This window comes from Rhinatrema bivittatum, chromosome 2 (genome assembly GCF_901001135.1).
Source record: "Rhinatrema bivittatum chromosome 2, aRhiBiv1.1, whole genome shotgun sequence".
Taxonomy (NCBI): Eukaryota; Metazoa; Chordata; class Amphibia; order Gymnophiona; family Rhinatrematidae; genus Rhinatrema; species Rhinatrema bivittatum.
Window position 1 is genome coordinate 124,521,270 of NC_042616.1, and position 17,060 is coordinate 124,538,329.

The 17,060-nt window shown below is 49.7% G+C and overlaps 1 protein-coding gene across 1 annotated transcript in view; it reads right to left on the reverse strand.

The window, feature by feature from the left end:
* LOC115083229 overlaps positions 1-17,060 on the reverse strand; it is a 509,967-nt gene that overhangs the window by 328,377 nt on the left and 164,530 nt on the right. The window lies entirely within an intron of this gene.

Here is a 17,060-nt window from a genome sequence, read left to right on the forward strand (position 1 = left end):
AACATTCTACTTAGGTTAAAATAGCAGAGTTTCTTACCTGTAACAGGTGTTCTCACAGGACAGCAGGATGTTAGTCCTCACATATGGGTGACATCATCAGGATGGAGCCCAATCAAGGAACACTTTTGTCAAAGTTTCTAGAACTTTGACTGGCATTACTGAGCATGCCCAGCATGGTACCAACCCTGCATCCAGCAGGGGTCCACCTTCAGTCTCGTGTATAGTAAAAAGTACGTGCGAAAAATAAAATAACAAATCACAAGCATACCCAACTCCTCGGGGTGGCAGGTAGTTCTGTGAGGACTAACATCCTGCTATCCTGTGAGAACACCTGTTACAGGTAAGCAACTCTGCTTTCTCATAGGACAAGCAGGATGGTAGTCCTTACATATGGGTGAATAGCGAGCTGAGGATGCCCGAGCAATGTACCAAAAGCACCCAAAGACGTGCAACAGGCACAACACGGGTGACTTTGGAAGAGGGCAGCCTGAAATTCCCAGCGGGCCGTTGGAAGGAAGTTGGGTATTAAGCTGAGAATAAATTGCGTAGAACAGATTGGCCAAAGATAGAGTCTTGGGTGCCAGCCTTGTCCAGGCAATAATGAGTTGCAAAGGTATGGAGAGAACTCCATGTAGCAGCCCTGCAGATGTCAGCAAGAGGTACAGACCGAAGATGTGCAACCGACGTTGCCATTGCTCTAATGGAGTACGCTTTAACTCGTCCCTGGAGCAGAAGGCCTGCTTGCTGGTAGCAGAAGGAAATACAGTCCGGCAGCCAGGAGGACAGGGTCTGCTTTCCACCGGGATTCCCAGTTTAATTTTATCAAAGAGACAAATAACTGGGTGGACTTCCTATGGCCTGCAGTGTATTCCAAATAAAAGGTAGCGCATGCTTGCAGTCCAAGGAATGCAGAGTCCGCTCACCTGGATGTGAGTGGGGTTTGGGAAAGAAAGTAGGCAAAACTATGGATTGATTTAAATGGAACTCAAAGACTACTTTCGGTAGAAATTTAGGATGAGTGCGAAGGATCACCCGATCATGAAGATATTTTGTGTAAGGGAGGTAAGTAACCAGCGCCTGTAGCTCACTGATCCTGCGAGCAGATGTCAAAGCAAGAAGGAAGAGCACCTTTCAAGTGAGTTGCCGTAACTCGCAGGAGTGCAGAGGCTCAAATGGCGGTTTCATGAGCCGCGCTAACACCACATTAAGGTCCCAAGCAGGGGCTGGGGGACGGAGAGGGGGCTTGAGGTGAAGCAAACCCTTCATAAAGCACACTACTAAGGATTGCGTCAAAATAGAGACATCCCTTATATCCTTATGGAAGGCGGCCACCTCACTGACATGTAATCTAATGGAGGAAGTTTGGAGACCCGACTCCGAGAAGTGCCAGAGGTAGTCTGGAAACTTCCTTGTGGGGCAGGTAAAGGGATCTAACTTCTTTGATGTGCACCACAACGAAAACTGTTTCCATTTAGAACGATAAGATCTTCTAGTGGAAAGCTTTTGTGAAGCTACTAAGTCCTGGGATACAGAGTCTGAGAGGTTCAGAGGCTGCAAAATCAGCCTTTCACCATCCAAGCAGTCAGCGCCAGAGCCTGGAGATTCGGATGTCACAGGTGGCCGGCGTTCTGAAAGATCAGTGATGGATCTGTGCCCAGGCGAATTTGCGGGCAGATGGAGAGGTTGCGGAGGATGGAAAACCACACCTGTCATGGCCAGTATGATGCTATGAGAATCATAAGACCCTTGTCTCGATGTAGCTTCACGAGAGTCTTGCATACGAGTGGAAGCGGGGGATTGGCATACAGGAGGCCTGTTGTCCAAGAGAGAGCGAATGCATCCCTAGGTGGAGTCCTGGGACTGCGACGTAGGAAGCAGAAGTTGTCCACTTTGTGATTGTGGATCGATGCAAAGAGATCTATCGTTGGATATGCGTTCTGCCACCGCAGGATTCAGGGACCACGCATAGGGTTTAAATTTGTGACTGAGTTTGTCCGCTAGTACATTGTCCACGCCAGCCAGGTAAGTTGCTCTCAGTAGCATGGAATGACATAGAGCTAGAGCCCAGATTTGCGCTACCTCCTGACACAGTAGGTAGGAGCCGGTTCCACTCTGCTTGTTGATATACCACATTGTTACTTGATTGTCCGTTTGGATTAGGATTGCCTTGCTGGATAAGCAATCTTTGAAAGCTATAAGGACATTGTTGTAGTAGAACTGCTCTGTTTATACCTTTCTCTAGGTCTGGTATTGCATATTAGTTATTTTGGTTCCTTGCTAATTGTTTGTTTAAAGATTCAGTATTCCTGCATTTTTCTTATTGTATTGCTATTCTATAATAATCTGTTTAATATTGGCACATAAGTGCTGAGGGATCATTTAATAGCTAAAGGGCTATTAAAGTTCCAGAAAGTGTCCTGCTCTACCCAGCTTGTCACAGGTTAAACTGTTTGATTCCCTCCCACCCACCCCTGGGGTTTGTTTTCTAATATAGACTGTCTAACTTAACATTAGCAACAAGATAAATTAGTAGATTGTTAACAGCAAAGGAAATACCAATAAAAAATTTACCAAAATGAGGACTATCCAATGAAACTGCTGTAGAGCCTTTATTCTGAGGGAAAGCATCTGGAAACTTAGAGCTTGCCCAATCTGTGCACAACTCTCTTCTTTGAAAAAGGAGCTGACTGAGGTTAAAGCTCAATTAGCTTCAATTAAAAGTATTACACCCACATTGCATTACTCAGAAAATAATTCCCCAATACCACAGAATAACCAGGAGTCAATAAAAAGAAATACAGTAGGCTCAGGTAGGATAACACATGTGTCCCACAGTCACCCATTCTTGACAGATGGGCAGCCAACAAGTATACCCCCCCCCACTCAAACAGGTCATTAAGGAATTCATTAAAAACCAGGATTACAGAGGGTTCTGGTAGAATTAGACCTGTGACAAGGAGACACACACAGTATCAAGTGCAACAACAACAAAAAGCCTTCCCTATATTAATAACTGAAGAAGTTCTAGAGAACTTCTAGAGAAAAACATTGAAGTGTTACCAGAAAAAAAAACCAAAAAAACATTGCATGCAAAATTTCAAGATCCATAACCAAAGGATAAAGCTAATTGAGATGGATGACTCTGTCATCAATGGCAAAACTGCAAAAGGAAAGAGAGAAGTGAAAAACAGATCTCAACTAAACTCTCAAAAGGAGTCTAGGAAAAGCAATAACCTTAAAGAGAGAACCTGGAAAGCTATGACCACAAATGCTCATAGTTTGGGAAATAAAATCCCAGATCTGCAGGCCCTAATGACAGAGGCAAATTTGGACATTGTTGCTATCACAGAAACATGGTTCACAGAACCTCATGATTGGGATACAGCAATACCAGGCTACAACTTGTTAAGGAAGGACAGAGTGGATAGAAAAGGGGGTGGTGTGGCTCTTTATGTCAGAAACAATATCCAAGCATCTGAGCTGCAAGGAAGTTGGGGCAATGAAGAAGCACTATGGGTTGACCTAAAAAAAGATGACAGAGCATCCATTTATATTGGAGTGGTTTACAGGCATCCAAACCAAAAGGAAGAGCTGGACAGAGACCTGGTTGAAGACATCCTTAAGATAGGAAAGAAGGGAGAAGTGGTGATCGTTGGTGACTTTAATATGTCAGATGTAACTGGAAAATCCCATCTGCAGAATCTAAAAATAGTAGAGCGATAGTGGATGCCATGCAAGTAACTTTGTTCAAACAAATGGTAATTGAACCCACTAGAGAAGGAACTATACTCGACTTAGTGCTCACTAATGGAGATAATGTCTCTGATGTCCAGGTGGGCGCCCACCTCAGCACCAGTGATCATCAAACGGTATGGTTTAATATCACTAAAAGAATATGGAAAAGAAGCACAAAGACCCAAGTTTTACAGTTCAAAAACACGGACTTTGAAGAAATGGGGAAATACCTAGAGGAAGAACTAAAAGGCTGGGAGAACGAGAGAGATGTGGATCAGCAGTGGACCAATCTAAAAGGAGCAATTACCAAGGTAATAGCTCTATATGTTAGAAGTGTAAAGAAAAGCAAAAGAAAAATGAAACCTATCTGGTTCTCAAAGGAGGTGGCTGACAAAATTAAGGCTAAAAGAACAGCATTCAAGAAATATAAAGATCCCAAAGGGAGGAGCACAAAGAACAATATTTGATTCAACTGAGGGAAACGAAGAAATTAATCAAGTCGGAAAAAGTCGAGCAGAAGAGAGGATTGCCAAGGAGATAAAGAATGGTAACAAAACATTTTTTCAGATACATCAGTGAAAAGAGAAAAGTTCAAAGCGGTATAGTGAAATTGAAAGGTGGAAATGATCAATGCGTGGAGAGAGACGAAGAAATGGCAGATATATAAATGATACTTCAGTTCTGTGTTCACTAAAGAAGACCCTGGAGAAGGACCATCTCTACACACAAGAAACTGGAAGGAAGTGGAATAGACGAAAACCCTTTTACAGTAGAAAATGTATGGGAAGAGCTAAAGAATCTGAAAGTGGACAAAGCCATGGGACCTGATGGGATTCATCCAAGGATACTGAGGGAGCTCAGAGATGTGCTGGCTGGTCCACTGTGTGACCTGTTCAATAGATCCCTAGAAACGGGAGTGGTGCCGAGTGATTGGAGAAGAGCGGTGGTGGTCCCGCTTCACAAGAGTGGGAACAGAGAAGAGGCTGGTAACTACAGACCGGTTAGCCTCACTTCGGTGGTGGGAAAAGTAATGGAGTCGCTGCTGAAAGAAAGAATAGTGAACTATCTACAGTCCGGAGAATTACTGGACCTGAGGCAGCATGGATTCACCAGGGGAAGATCCTGTGAGACAAATCTGATTGACTTTTTTGACTGGGTAACCAAGGAATTGGATCGAGGAAGAGCGCTCGATGTCATCTACTTAGATTTCACCAAAGCTTTTGATACAGTTTCGCATAGGAGACTGGTGAATAAAACGAGAAGCTTAGGAGTGAGTGCCGAGTTGGTGACCTGGATTGCAAACTGGTTGACAGACAGAAGACAATGTGTGATGGTAAATGGAACTTTCTCTGAAGAAAGAGCAGTTTTAAGTGGTGTACCGCAAGGATCAGTGTTGGGACCGGTCCTGTTCAATATCTTTGTGAGCGACATTGCGGATGGGATAGAAGGTAAGATTTGTCATTTTGCGGACGACACTAAGATCTGCAACAGAGTGGACATGCCGGAAGGAGTGGAGAGAATGAGACGGGATTTAAGGAAACTGGAAGAGTGGTCGAAGATATGGCAGCTGAGATTCAATGCCAAGAAGTGCAAAGTCATGCATATGGGGAGTGGAAATCCGAATGAACTGTATTCGATGCGGGGGGGGGGGGGGGGGGAACCTGATGAGTATGGAGCAGGAGAGAGACCTTGGGGTTATAGTGTCTAATGATATGAAGTCTGCGAAACAATGCGACAAGGCGATAGCAAAAGCCAGAAGAATGCTGGGCTGCATAGAGAGAGGAATATTGAGTAAGAAAAGGGAAGTGATTATCCCCTTGTACAGGTCCTTGGTGAGGCCTCACCTAGAGTACTGTGTTCAGTTCTGGAGACCATATCTACAAAGAGACAGAGACAAGATTGATGCGGTACAGAGAAGGGCGACCAGAAAGGTGGAGGGTCTTCATCAGATGTCATACGAGGAGAGATTGAAGAATCTAAATATGTACACCCTGGAGGAAAGAGGGAGCAGGGGTGATATGATTCAGACTTTCAGATACTTGAAAAACTTTAACGATCCAAAGACAACACAAACCTTTTCCGTCAGAAAAAAATCAGCAGAACCAGAGGTCACGAGCTGAGGCTCCAAGGAGGAAGACTAACAACCAATGTCAGGAAGTATTTCTTCACGGAGAGAGTGGTGGATGCCTGGAATGCCCTTCCGGAGGAAGTGGTGAAGTCCAAAACTGTGAAGGACTTCAAAGGGGCGTGGGATAAAACACTGTGGATCCATCAGGTCTAGAGGACGCATATAAAGAGGAGGCAGCAAAACACTGCACGGAGCGGCAGTAGCCACAGAGGCATTCACGGAGCGGGATGCCAGTGGCCAGTGGTTGGTGTTCCACCTTCACGGAGCGGAAGGATGGAGGGCTGACATCTCCAAATTAAAAAAAGAAAAAAAAACAAAAAACAGGGATGGGTTCATGGGCTCTAGGTATTACCAATTATTAGGCTTATTCAATTACCAATTTTTAGGCTTTTCAATATTTGATGATAGTTAATGTGACTTTCAAGGCATACTACACTTTCAATGCATATCCAGCATAGCTCCCTGCTTCAACGGCAGGGGAGAAGAAAAACTATTACTTCACGCATATCCAGCATTGCTCTCTGCTTCAATGGCAGGGGAGAAGAAAAACTAATACTTCACGCATATCCAGCATTGCTCTCTGCTTCAACGGCAGAGAGCTATGCTGCCGCTTACCCAACTAATCAAACTTAATATTTCACTTGGAAGCAGCTCCATCAGTGCTCTCTACATTAATGGTGGGGGTGAAAGGGAAATAGAACCTAAGGTTACTAAGAGCCAAGAGAAACAGATAAGTATGAGAAAAAAGAAGTGTGAAGCTTGCTGGGCAGACTGGATGGACCGACTGATCTTCTTCTGCCGTCATTTCTATGTTTCTAAAAATAACAAAACCGTTGAGCTAGCAACTAAAGTACGAAATCTAGGAGTAATAATTGACCCTGAGCTAAACATGAAACAACACATCTCCTTGAAAATAAAGGAAGGATATGCGTAACTAATGATCCTAAGACGACTTAAACCTCTACTAACACTAAACAATTTCCGCACAGTTTTGCAGGCAATGATATTCGCTAGTACAGACTACTGCAACTCCCTACTTTTAGAACTACCACAATCCACAATTCAGCCACTACAAATATTGCAAAATTCGGCTGCTAAAATTTTGACTGGCAAAAAAAAAGAATGATTACATTACAGGAACGCGTGCCGATTTACACTGGCTCCCAATTGAACAAAGAATTCAATATAAGACTCTATGCATAATACATAAACTAATCCACGATGAAAAAGCTGACTGGCTTAACACTGCTCTGCAAGTACATGTCCCACAAAGAAACCTAAGATCTGCTAATAAGGCTCTACTAACTGTTCCCTGTTGCAGTTGGGTATTGCTGTGGAATAGTGGACCCTTGGGCCGACCTACCACGAGAGCCGGGGTAGGCCGGGAGGCGGAGCCAAGGCTCAAAGTGTTCACCAGGTGACTGCCCGGGAACCAGGAACCCCCCAGGAGGAGCCCGTAGGGTCCTGGCCCCTTGGGACTTAGGTACCAGAGAGAGAGTCCAGTAACAGAGAACCAGGAAGTCCAATGGTAATTGAGTCTAGCACAAGATCTTCACCCGGGTACCCAGAACCCCCAGGAGGGGCCCGTAGGGTTCTGGCACCTTGGGACTTGGGTACTAGAGAGAGAGTCCAGCAATAGAGAACCAGGAAGTCCAAAGATAATAGAGTCTCCAAAGGAGCAGACGTGAGTAGGAGCAAGTAGAAACCTGGAGCGGGGTCCGCAGCCAGCAGGTGAAGGCAAGGCTGAAGGCTGAAGCAGGAACAGAGATGAGCCGATATCAAAGGCAGGCGGCAACAGAGCCTGGTCAGGGACGAACCGAGGTCGAGGCAGGCAGCAGGCAGAGCGTAGTCAGGGACAAACCGGGGTCGAGGCAGGCAGCAGGCAGAGCGTAGTCAGGAACTCCAAGGTCAACGGCAGGAACACAGCAAGACGAAGCGCAACTCAGAACTACAAGACTGTAGTGAACCTCGTTGCAAGGCGATGAGGGAACGTCCGGACGCCGGTTATATCTGTCTCAGAGCGTGACGTCATCAGCGCAGGCGGGGCTTGACTTCCGGGTTCTGGGTGCTCAAAGTGGCCGTACTCGCGCGCGCGAGGCCGCGGTGAGAGAGACAGGCAAATGGCGGATGCCACATGGAGCTGAGCGCGTCTTTGGGTCCTGGAGACCGCGAGTGCGGCATCCCCCGATGCGGAGGTAGGCGCTGGTCACGTGGAAGAGAGGGGAAGCGGTTGCAGACCGCAACAGTAACCCCCCCCCTCTTTACGGCCCCTCTTGAGAGGCCCGGGCTTCTCGGGATGGTCCCGGTGGAATTGTTGCAGAAGATCCTTGTCGAGGATGTTACGGCTGGGCTCCCATGTATTATCCTCGTCACCGCAACCCTCCCAGGCTAGGAAGTACTCCCACCTGCGGTTGTGGAAACGGATGTCCACAACCTCTCGTACCTGATACGTAGGATCATCATCTATGGGTGCAGAGGTGGGATCCGGAGGTGCGTGGTGGAAGCGTGAAAGGACCACGGGTTTGAGCAGGGATACATGAAAGACGTCATGGATCCGTAGGGTGGACGGCAGTCTCAGTCGATAGGATACCAGGCCCACTCTCTCAGCTACCCGGAAGGGACCGCAGAAACGGGTTGCAAATTTTCGTGATGGAAGGCGGAGATGGATATTCCTGGTGTTGAGCCACACCCGATCTCCTGGCTGGTAGGCTGGAGCTGGCCGTCGGTGGCGATTGGCCACTTGCTTGGCGGAGGCGGCTGCACGGCGCAGTTTGCGCTGGGTTCCATGCCACAGTGCTGCTGTGCAGTGACTTGGGCAGCAGGTGAAGCACTGGAAGTGTCGCGAGGGAGTGGTGGTCTTAAGGGCTTCCCGTACACCACTTGAAATGGAGACCTGCCAGTAGCTGCGTGAGCCTGATTATTGTAGGCGAACTCGGCCCAGGGCAATAGTTCCGACCAATTATCCTGTTTCTCATTCACGAAGGACCGGAAGTGGGACTTCAGGGTCCGATTCATCCGCTCAGTTTGCTCGTTGCTCTGCGGGTGAAAGGCCTTGGAGAAGTTAAGTTTCACCTTGAAACACTTACAAAGGGCTCTCCAGTAACGTGCCACAAACTGGGGACCTCGGTCGGAGACGACATCCTGGGGAAGGCCGTGTAGCCTAAAAATGTGCTGAGTGAAGAGAAGGGCCAGTTCGGGAGCTGATGGGAGCTTAGGTAGAGGGACCAAATGCACCATTTTTGAAAAGTGGTCTACAGTGACCCAGATTACTGTATGGCCGCTAGATGGAGGCAAGTCTACCACAAAATCTGTGGCCAGATGTGTCCAGGGTTCGGTGGGTATTGGCATGAAGGAGACCACATGGGGAACCCGGGCTGGGTTTCTGACGAGCGCAGGTAGGACAGGACCTCACATAAGTGGCGACATCCCGCTGGATGTTGGGCCACCAATAAAATCGGTTGAGGAGCTCCATTGTTCTCTCACGCCCGGCATGCCCTCCGACGAGGGAGTCGTGAGCCCATCGTAGCGCCGTGAGACGATCCCTGCGAGGAACTACGGTCCTATCCTGGGCGAGGACCGTCAGGGCTGATAGACGGACCTTACTCGGGTCCAGGATGAATTGAGGCTGTTCCTGATCCCCTTCGTTACAAGCTGTCCGGGAGAGAGCATCCGCTCGGACGTTTTTTGCTGCCGGTCGGTACTGTAGGACGAAATTGAATCGGCTAAAGAACAAGGCCCAGCGGGCCTGGCGGGAGTTCAAACGTTGGGACTGGGACAGAAACTCAAGGTTCTTATGATCGGTATATACCGTGGTGGTATGTAACGCCCCCTCGAGCCACTGCCTCCATTCCTCCAGGGCGAGCTTAATAGCCAATAACTCCTTGTCCCCGATGGAGTAGTTGTTCTCAGCGGGGGAAAACCTCCTCGAGAAGTAGGAGCAGGGTAGGAGTTGTCCAGAATCCGAATGCTGACTCAGTACGGCTCCCACGGCGGTACTGGAGGCGTCGACCTCCACTATGAAGGGCTTGGAGGGGTCCGGGTGTCGGAGGCAAACGTCGGAAGGAAAGCTTCCTTTAAATCAGCGAAAGCTGTAACAGCGGCGTCAGGCCAGTTCCTGGCGTCGGCGCCCTTGCGGGTCAGAGCTATGAGTGGAGCCACCCGGTGAGAGTAGCCTGGAATGAAGTGTCTATAGAAATTATCGAAGCCCAAAAACCGCTGGAGGGCCTTGAGCCCCTCGGGTTGAGGCCACTGGGTGATGGCCGCTACCTTCTCTGGATCCATGCGGAAGCCGGTTGAGGAGATAATATAACCTAGAAAAGGCAGGGATTCGGCCTCAAAGGTGCACTTTTCCATCTTGGCATAAAGGCGATTCTCCCGGAGCACCTGAAGGACTGTTCAGCTTGGAGAAGAGACGGCTGAGGGGGGATATGATAGAGGTCTTTAAGATCATGAGAGGTCTTGAACGAGTAGATGTGACTCGGTTATTTACACTTTCGAATAATGGAAGGACTAGGGGGCATTCCATGAAGTTGGCAAGTGGCACATTTGGGACTAATCGGAGAAAATTCTTTTTCACTCAACGCACAATAAAGCTCTGGAATTTGTTGCCAGAGAAGGCAGTTAGTGCAGTTAGTGTAGCTGGGTTCAAAAAGGTTTGGATAAGTTCTTGGAGGAGAAGTCCATTAATGGCTATTAATCAATTATACTTAGGGAATAGCCACTGCTATTAATTGCATCAGTAGCATGGGTTCTTCTTAGTGTTTGAGTAATTGCCAGGTTCTTATGGCCTGGTTTTTGGCCTCTGTTGGAAACAGGATGCTGGGCTTGATGGACCCCTTGGTCTGTCCCAGCATGGCAATTTCTTATGTTTCTTATGTTGTTTGACGTGCTGACGATGGGAATCCAAATCCTTTGAGAAGATGAGAACATCATCGAGGTATACTATAACATGAGTGTTCAGGAAGTCTCGTAGAACCTCATTCATGAGGTGTTGGAAGACGGCTGGGGCGTTGCAGAGTCCGAAGGGTATTACAAGGTACTCGTAATGCCCGTCCCTGCTGTTGAACGCAGTCTTCCATTCGTCTCCAGGACGGATACGTACCAGGTTGTAGGCCCCCCTGAGGTCCAGCTTGGTAAACACACGGGCACCCTGGAGGTGGTCCAGCAGCTCCGGGATCAACGGGAGTGGGTAATGATCCCACTTGGTAATGGCGTTCAAGCCCCGGTAATCAATACATGGCCGGAGAGAACCGTCCTTCTTAGCCACGAAGAAGAAGCCGGCGCCTGCAGGAGAGCAAGAGGGCCGGATGAACCCTTTGGCCAAGTTCTCCGTCACATACTGCGAAATGGCCTTGGTCTCGGGTAAAGACAGAGGGTAGACTCGGCCGCGAGGTGGGGTGGTACCGGGCAGTAAGTCAATGGGGCAGTCAAACGGTCTATGCTGCGGAAGAAGCTCTGCCATCTCCTTGGAGAACACATCCTCGAAGGACTGGTATGGCTCAGGCAACAGCTGGGAGGAGCAGACGTTCAGGGGTCTAGGCGGATGCGGAAGTTGCAAGCAGTGTTCAAAGCAGGCTGGCCCCCACCGAACCAACTGAAAGTCGTCCCATCGTATTAGGGGCGAATGTAGACGGAGCCACGGCAGTCCCAGAATCAACGGGTGCACCGCTCGCTCTAAGACAAGCAAAGAGATCTGCTCCGAATGGAATAATCTGGTTTGTAGAGTAACGGGAGCGGTGGAGCAGGTAATGGCCCCGGGGAGCAGAGTGCCTCGGATGGATGAGATCCGCAGCGGAGGGACCTTTTGCACTGTGGGGAGGGCGAGCTGGGCCACCAGGCCGGCCGCTATAAAGTTCCCTTCTGCACCTGTCTATGAACGCAGGGACCTGGAGTTCCCCTCCAGGATACTTCAGGGTTACAGGCAATGTGCACAGAGGAGCTGATCCGGAAGCGCCTAGGTGTAGCTCCTCAGTATAGCCTAGGCAGGAGCGTTTCCCGGACGCTCCGGGCAAGTCAAGAGAAAATGCCCCTTGCCTCCACAATAGAGGCAGAGGCCAAGCGTACGCCATCTCTTCTTTTCTTCAGGAGTCAGTCGAGATCTGCCGACCTGCATGGGTTCCCCACTAGGCACCGGAGTAGGAGAAGCCCCGAGAGCCCGGGATCTAGAAGTGGTAGATGACGGAGGAGGCGGTCTGCGGGACGAACGGATCTCCTTATCTCGCTGCTGGAGACGACGGTCCACCCTACCAGCTATGTCAATGAGATCGTTCAAGTCCCCTGGTAGGTCTCGACCTGCCAGCTCATCCTTGATTCGGCCAGATAGTCCTTCAAGGAAGATGCCCTTCAGACAGTCATCCTGCCAACCGACCTCCATGACTAGCGTGCGGAACTCGATAACATAATCCGCCACTGGGCGTGTTCCTTGCCAGAGAGTCAGGAGTTCTGAGGCTGCGGCACTTAGGCGTGCCGGGTCGTTGAAGGCAAGCCGAAAATTGAGGAGAAACTCCTCCAGATTCTGTAGCATAGAGTCCCGGCGTTCCCACAAGGGTGAAGCCCAGTTAAGGGCCTTGCTGTCCAGGAGTGAAAATATGAACGCCACTTTCTCTGCGTCAGAAGGGAATTGGGCCGGCAGAAGGGTAAACCGTACTTGACACTGGTTTAAAAACCCTTGGTAGGACTTGCTGTCCCCGGCATACCGGGGGGGCGTAGGTAGCTGCGTAACTGAAGCAGTAGAGACAGTGGATGCCTGACGTGACTCCCGAGCAGAAACCTCTAGCTGGGCGACCAACTGTTCTACGGTGGCTGCTAGGGTGTCTATGCAGTGTTGCTGCTGCTGGAGGCGTTGAGCCATTCCCGGGATGGCCTGAAGGCTCGGGGTCTCCGCCGAGTCCATGGCCTTGCAAACTGTTGCAGTTGGGTACTGCTGTGGAATAGTGGACCCTTGGGCCGACCTACCACGAGAGCCGGGGTAGGCCGGGAGGCGGAGCCAAGGCTCAAAGTGTTCACCAGGTGACTGCCCGGGAACCAGGAACCCCCAGGAGGAGCCAGTAGGCTCCTGGCCCCTTGGGACTTAGGTACCAGAGAGAGAGTCCAGTAACAGAGAACCAGGAAGTCCAATGGTAATTGAGTCTAGCACAAGATCTTCACCCGGGTACCCAGAACCCCCCAGGAGGGGCCCGTAGGGTTCTGGCACCTTGGGACTTGGGTACTAGAGAGAGAGTCCAGCAATAGAGAACCAGGAAGTCCAAAGATAATAGAGTCTCCAAAGGAGCAGATGTGAGTAGGAGCAAGTAGAAACCTGGAGCGGGATCCGCAGCCAGCAGGTGAAGGCAAGGCTGAAGGCTGAAGCAGGAACAGAGATGAGCCGATATCAAAGGCAGGCAGCAACAGAGCGTGGTCAGGGACGAACCGGGGTCGAGGCAGGCAGCAGGCAGAGCGTAGTCAGGAACTCCAAGGTCAACGGCAGGAACACAGCAAGACGAAGCGCAACTCAGAACTACAAGACTGTAGTGAACCTTGTTGGAAGGCGATGAGGGAACGTCCGGACGCCGGTTATATCTGTCTCGGAGCATGACGTCATCAGCGCAGGCGGGGCTTGACTTCCGGGTTCTGGGCGCTCAAAGTGGCCGTACTCGCGCGCGCGCGTGGTGAGAGACAGGCAAATGGCGGATGCCACATGGAGCTGAGCGCGTCTTTGGGTCCTGGAGACCGCGGAGTGCGGCATCCCCCGACGCGGAGGTAGGCGCTGGTCACGGGGAAGAGAGGGGAAGCGGTGCAGACCGCAACAGTTCCCTCTGTCAAAACAGCACTCCTCACAGAAGTTAGGGAGAGAGCACTATCACTGGCTGGCCCCGTGCTATGGAACACCATGCCACTCGAAATAAGGCTGCAGAGAAACTTCAAAATATTCAAATCCAATCTGAAAACCTGGCTATTTAAACAAGCTTTTTATAAAGATAAAGAGAAGGAAAAAAACAGTTGATTAGGATGCACCAAACTAGAAATTATTATTTGTAATCTACAAATGCACATTAAGGTTAAATCTTTTCCATCTAATATGCTCCCTACAGACAAGCTTAATGTACACACATAGTTTATGAAAGTGAATTGTTACCGCACTATGATGGCACATGATTAATTGTAATCTATATCACCTACTTTATTCATTATTGTGCCTTGCTGTAAACCGTTGACGGTTATCTAACTTAACGACGGTATAGAAGAGCTTTGAAATAAATAAATGAGCTGTTGTCAATCATGTCCTCCTGTTTTCATGCTGATTATATGAATTTGGGTTGTATCGCTGATTCTTTCTTACCTGCATCTTCTTTTTTTTTTTTTTTTTTTCCTTTTTTCACATTACTGTGTGGACCTGCTAGTAATCCCAGTCACCTTCTTCAGGCTTTTGGTGTGCAGCAGCAAGTGCTACAATAATGCAAAAAATGACTTCTGCCTATCCTTTGTAGCTCAGCATAAAGGGCAGAAACTAAATCAATGAAGGGATCAAGGAAGTAGCAGATATCAGATAGACAAGCAGGTTACTAGTGTTAAGAGCGTGACCTCCGTCGGCCATCACGCTCCGAGGCACAGAGGCACGGTCGTCTCTAAGCAGGGTTGTGAGCCCTTGGGCCACGGCATGACCCAGGGAGGAGCCTCAAGCTAAACCGTGGGAGGGAAGCTGGTGCGAACATGGGTACATGGCAAGACATGGCAGACGCAAGGATTAGGATACAAGGTCTGACCCTCAACCAGACCTGCAAACCCCAGGCAACCAACAACGCAATGTTGATTGATGAACAGTCCTCCGACCGTTCCAAGCCCTTTCGGACCTGCCGCAGGGTACGGCAATGGGCGGCAGGCCGGACAGAGGACGAGGGCAGATGGAGTCCTTGGAACACAGAAGACTTGGGAATATGACTAATGCGAAGACATCACAGACGAGGGACTGATGCGAAGACATCACTGAAGAGGGACTGATGTGAAGACATCACTGACAAGGGTTGATGTGAAGATATCACGGACAAAGACATCATAGGCAAGGGCTTGATACAATAGCATCCCAAACAAGGTGAGAAGCTGGGAAGGAAGACATTGGCACTGTCTCTCAGGGCGCCCTACACAGCCCACCTTCACGGGTGGACCCAATGGGCTGGTCGCGGACCACCCTGTCCCACTATGCACCCTACACAGCCCAAGGAGGCTGGTCACGGACCACGAGGAGAGTGGGACGAGCGCAGGGAAGAATCCAGCCGAGACAGAACTTTGATGATGGAGCCAATGTCATGCGGAGCTCCACAAAGGTTGGCAAGACATGACAACTCCGGAGTACAAGGAACCAATCCCCCTGCAGCAACTCTAGTGACGGAGAAGTGTCACTCAGACAACCATGGAGCTGCAGGTCATGAAGACTCCAGAGCGGAGGAAACTTGGAAGGCACTGGGGCACAACATCAGGAAAGCTGGAAGGCTGAGACATGAGGAAGGCTGAGACATGAGTAAGCCTGGACGAGGGATCTCTGGAACACGGAGACATGAGACATCAGGTACCGGGAACATGAAGACATCTGAAGACAAGGACAGGAGACGTCAGGGATCTGAAGATGCTGAAGACCAGGACGATGAACATCTGGAACAAGGAAACAGCTGAAGAGAAGGACATGCGGACTCAGCCGACACCAGGACTGGAAACAAGGAACATGAAAACACTGAACACAAAGCCATCAAAGCAGAGGAAGACCACGGAGGACCTGGACCAGTCTGAAGACACAGGCAACTGTGGAACCCGATCTGAAGGCAACGAGAGACTGACAAAGAATCCCTTTTACAGGGCTGAAGCAGGAAGTCATCATTGGGAGGAGCCAGCAACACTTCCTGTGGCTGGCCCTTTAAATACAGTGAAGAGGCGCGCGCCGGCACCTAAGGAAGGCTGAAGCTGAGAGCAGGACCCTGGACAGTGGCACTCTCCTGCACCCTGCAGCGACAGAGCAGGGAAGGCAGAATGGCCGCAGGCACACTCCGGGCAGCCTCCAGGCTGCAGAACGAGAACCCCATCGATGGCGTCGCGGCTCCCGACCGCAGGGGCAGTCCAGCGGTGGCTCCCTGCCATGGAGGCAGACTTCGGGGCAGCCTCCAGGCCACGAAGAGGAATGTCGGGGGAGCCAGAGCGTCGATAGCAGGCCACAGGGGCAAGGCCAGTGGTGGCGACCAGCCATGAAGGACGGCCCCAGCAGGCTCGGCCCTGCCGTGCAGAGACGAAGATGGCCACGGCCTCCAGGCTGCGGCGAACAAAGTCGGCAGCGGCCTGCCGCGTCAGGGAGACCAGGTGAGGAGCCTGCTCGCGGGGAGACCCGCAGGCAGGATTCATAACAACTAGAACTGAGACAGAGCTGACAAAGCAGCATGAGACCATAGGTATCATGAAGATAAGATGGAAGATCTGGAGAACAGATTCCATAGAAATAACCTGAAGTTTGTGGGTATCCCGGAGACTGTAAAAGAAAACCAGCTGGGGTTTTTTTTTTTGGAGATGTGGCTGACAAGCGAATTCAATTTGGACAATAATTGAATGCGTGCAATGATTGGGACAGTGTGAGAGAACGCTGGCAAGCTTAGAGTTATGATTGCCAAACTATTACATTTTGCACATAAAGGGGTTATTTTGCAAGCTGCCTGCGGGAATGACCATGTTATAGGAGGAAAGAGAATTCTTTTTCAAGACTAGTCAACAAAAGTGGTGATGCTACATTGAGAATTTTCCCAGTCGTGTTCTAAACTCTTTGAGCTAAACATCTGTTTCACCCTCCAATACCTAGCAAAACTCCAGGGGTTCCATAGCAATTAGGTTTTAATGTTTATCACTCCAGCTGCTATGTATGTTTTTGTGTTTAACCCCAATTTAGGGTGATTACTGAACTTTGATAGGGCCAAAATAAACACCTGGGCTAAATCCCAGTTGTGCTGTCACCACAGGCTTTTGCCCCAGAATATACGTTCTTTGTCTCTGGGGGGAAGACTATTATTCTAGAGCCAGGGTGTGCAAGTGGAATTCCTTTCCTGTGTGTTACTGTTATGACTGTTGGCCGCGGCCAACCCAACTCATGTCATATGCTGCCCTGCTCTCTTCTCCGGGCAAACTAGCAGCTGTGGCTAGCTGCTCCCGATGCATGCCGACTATCTCCCAGGACTTCTCTTGGCGGCTG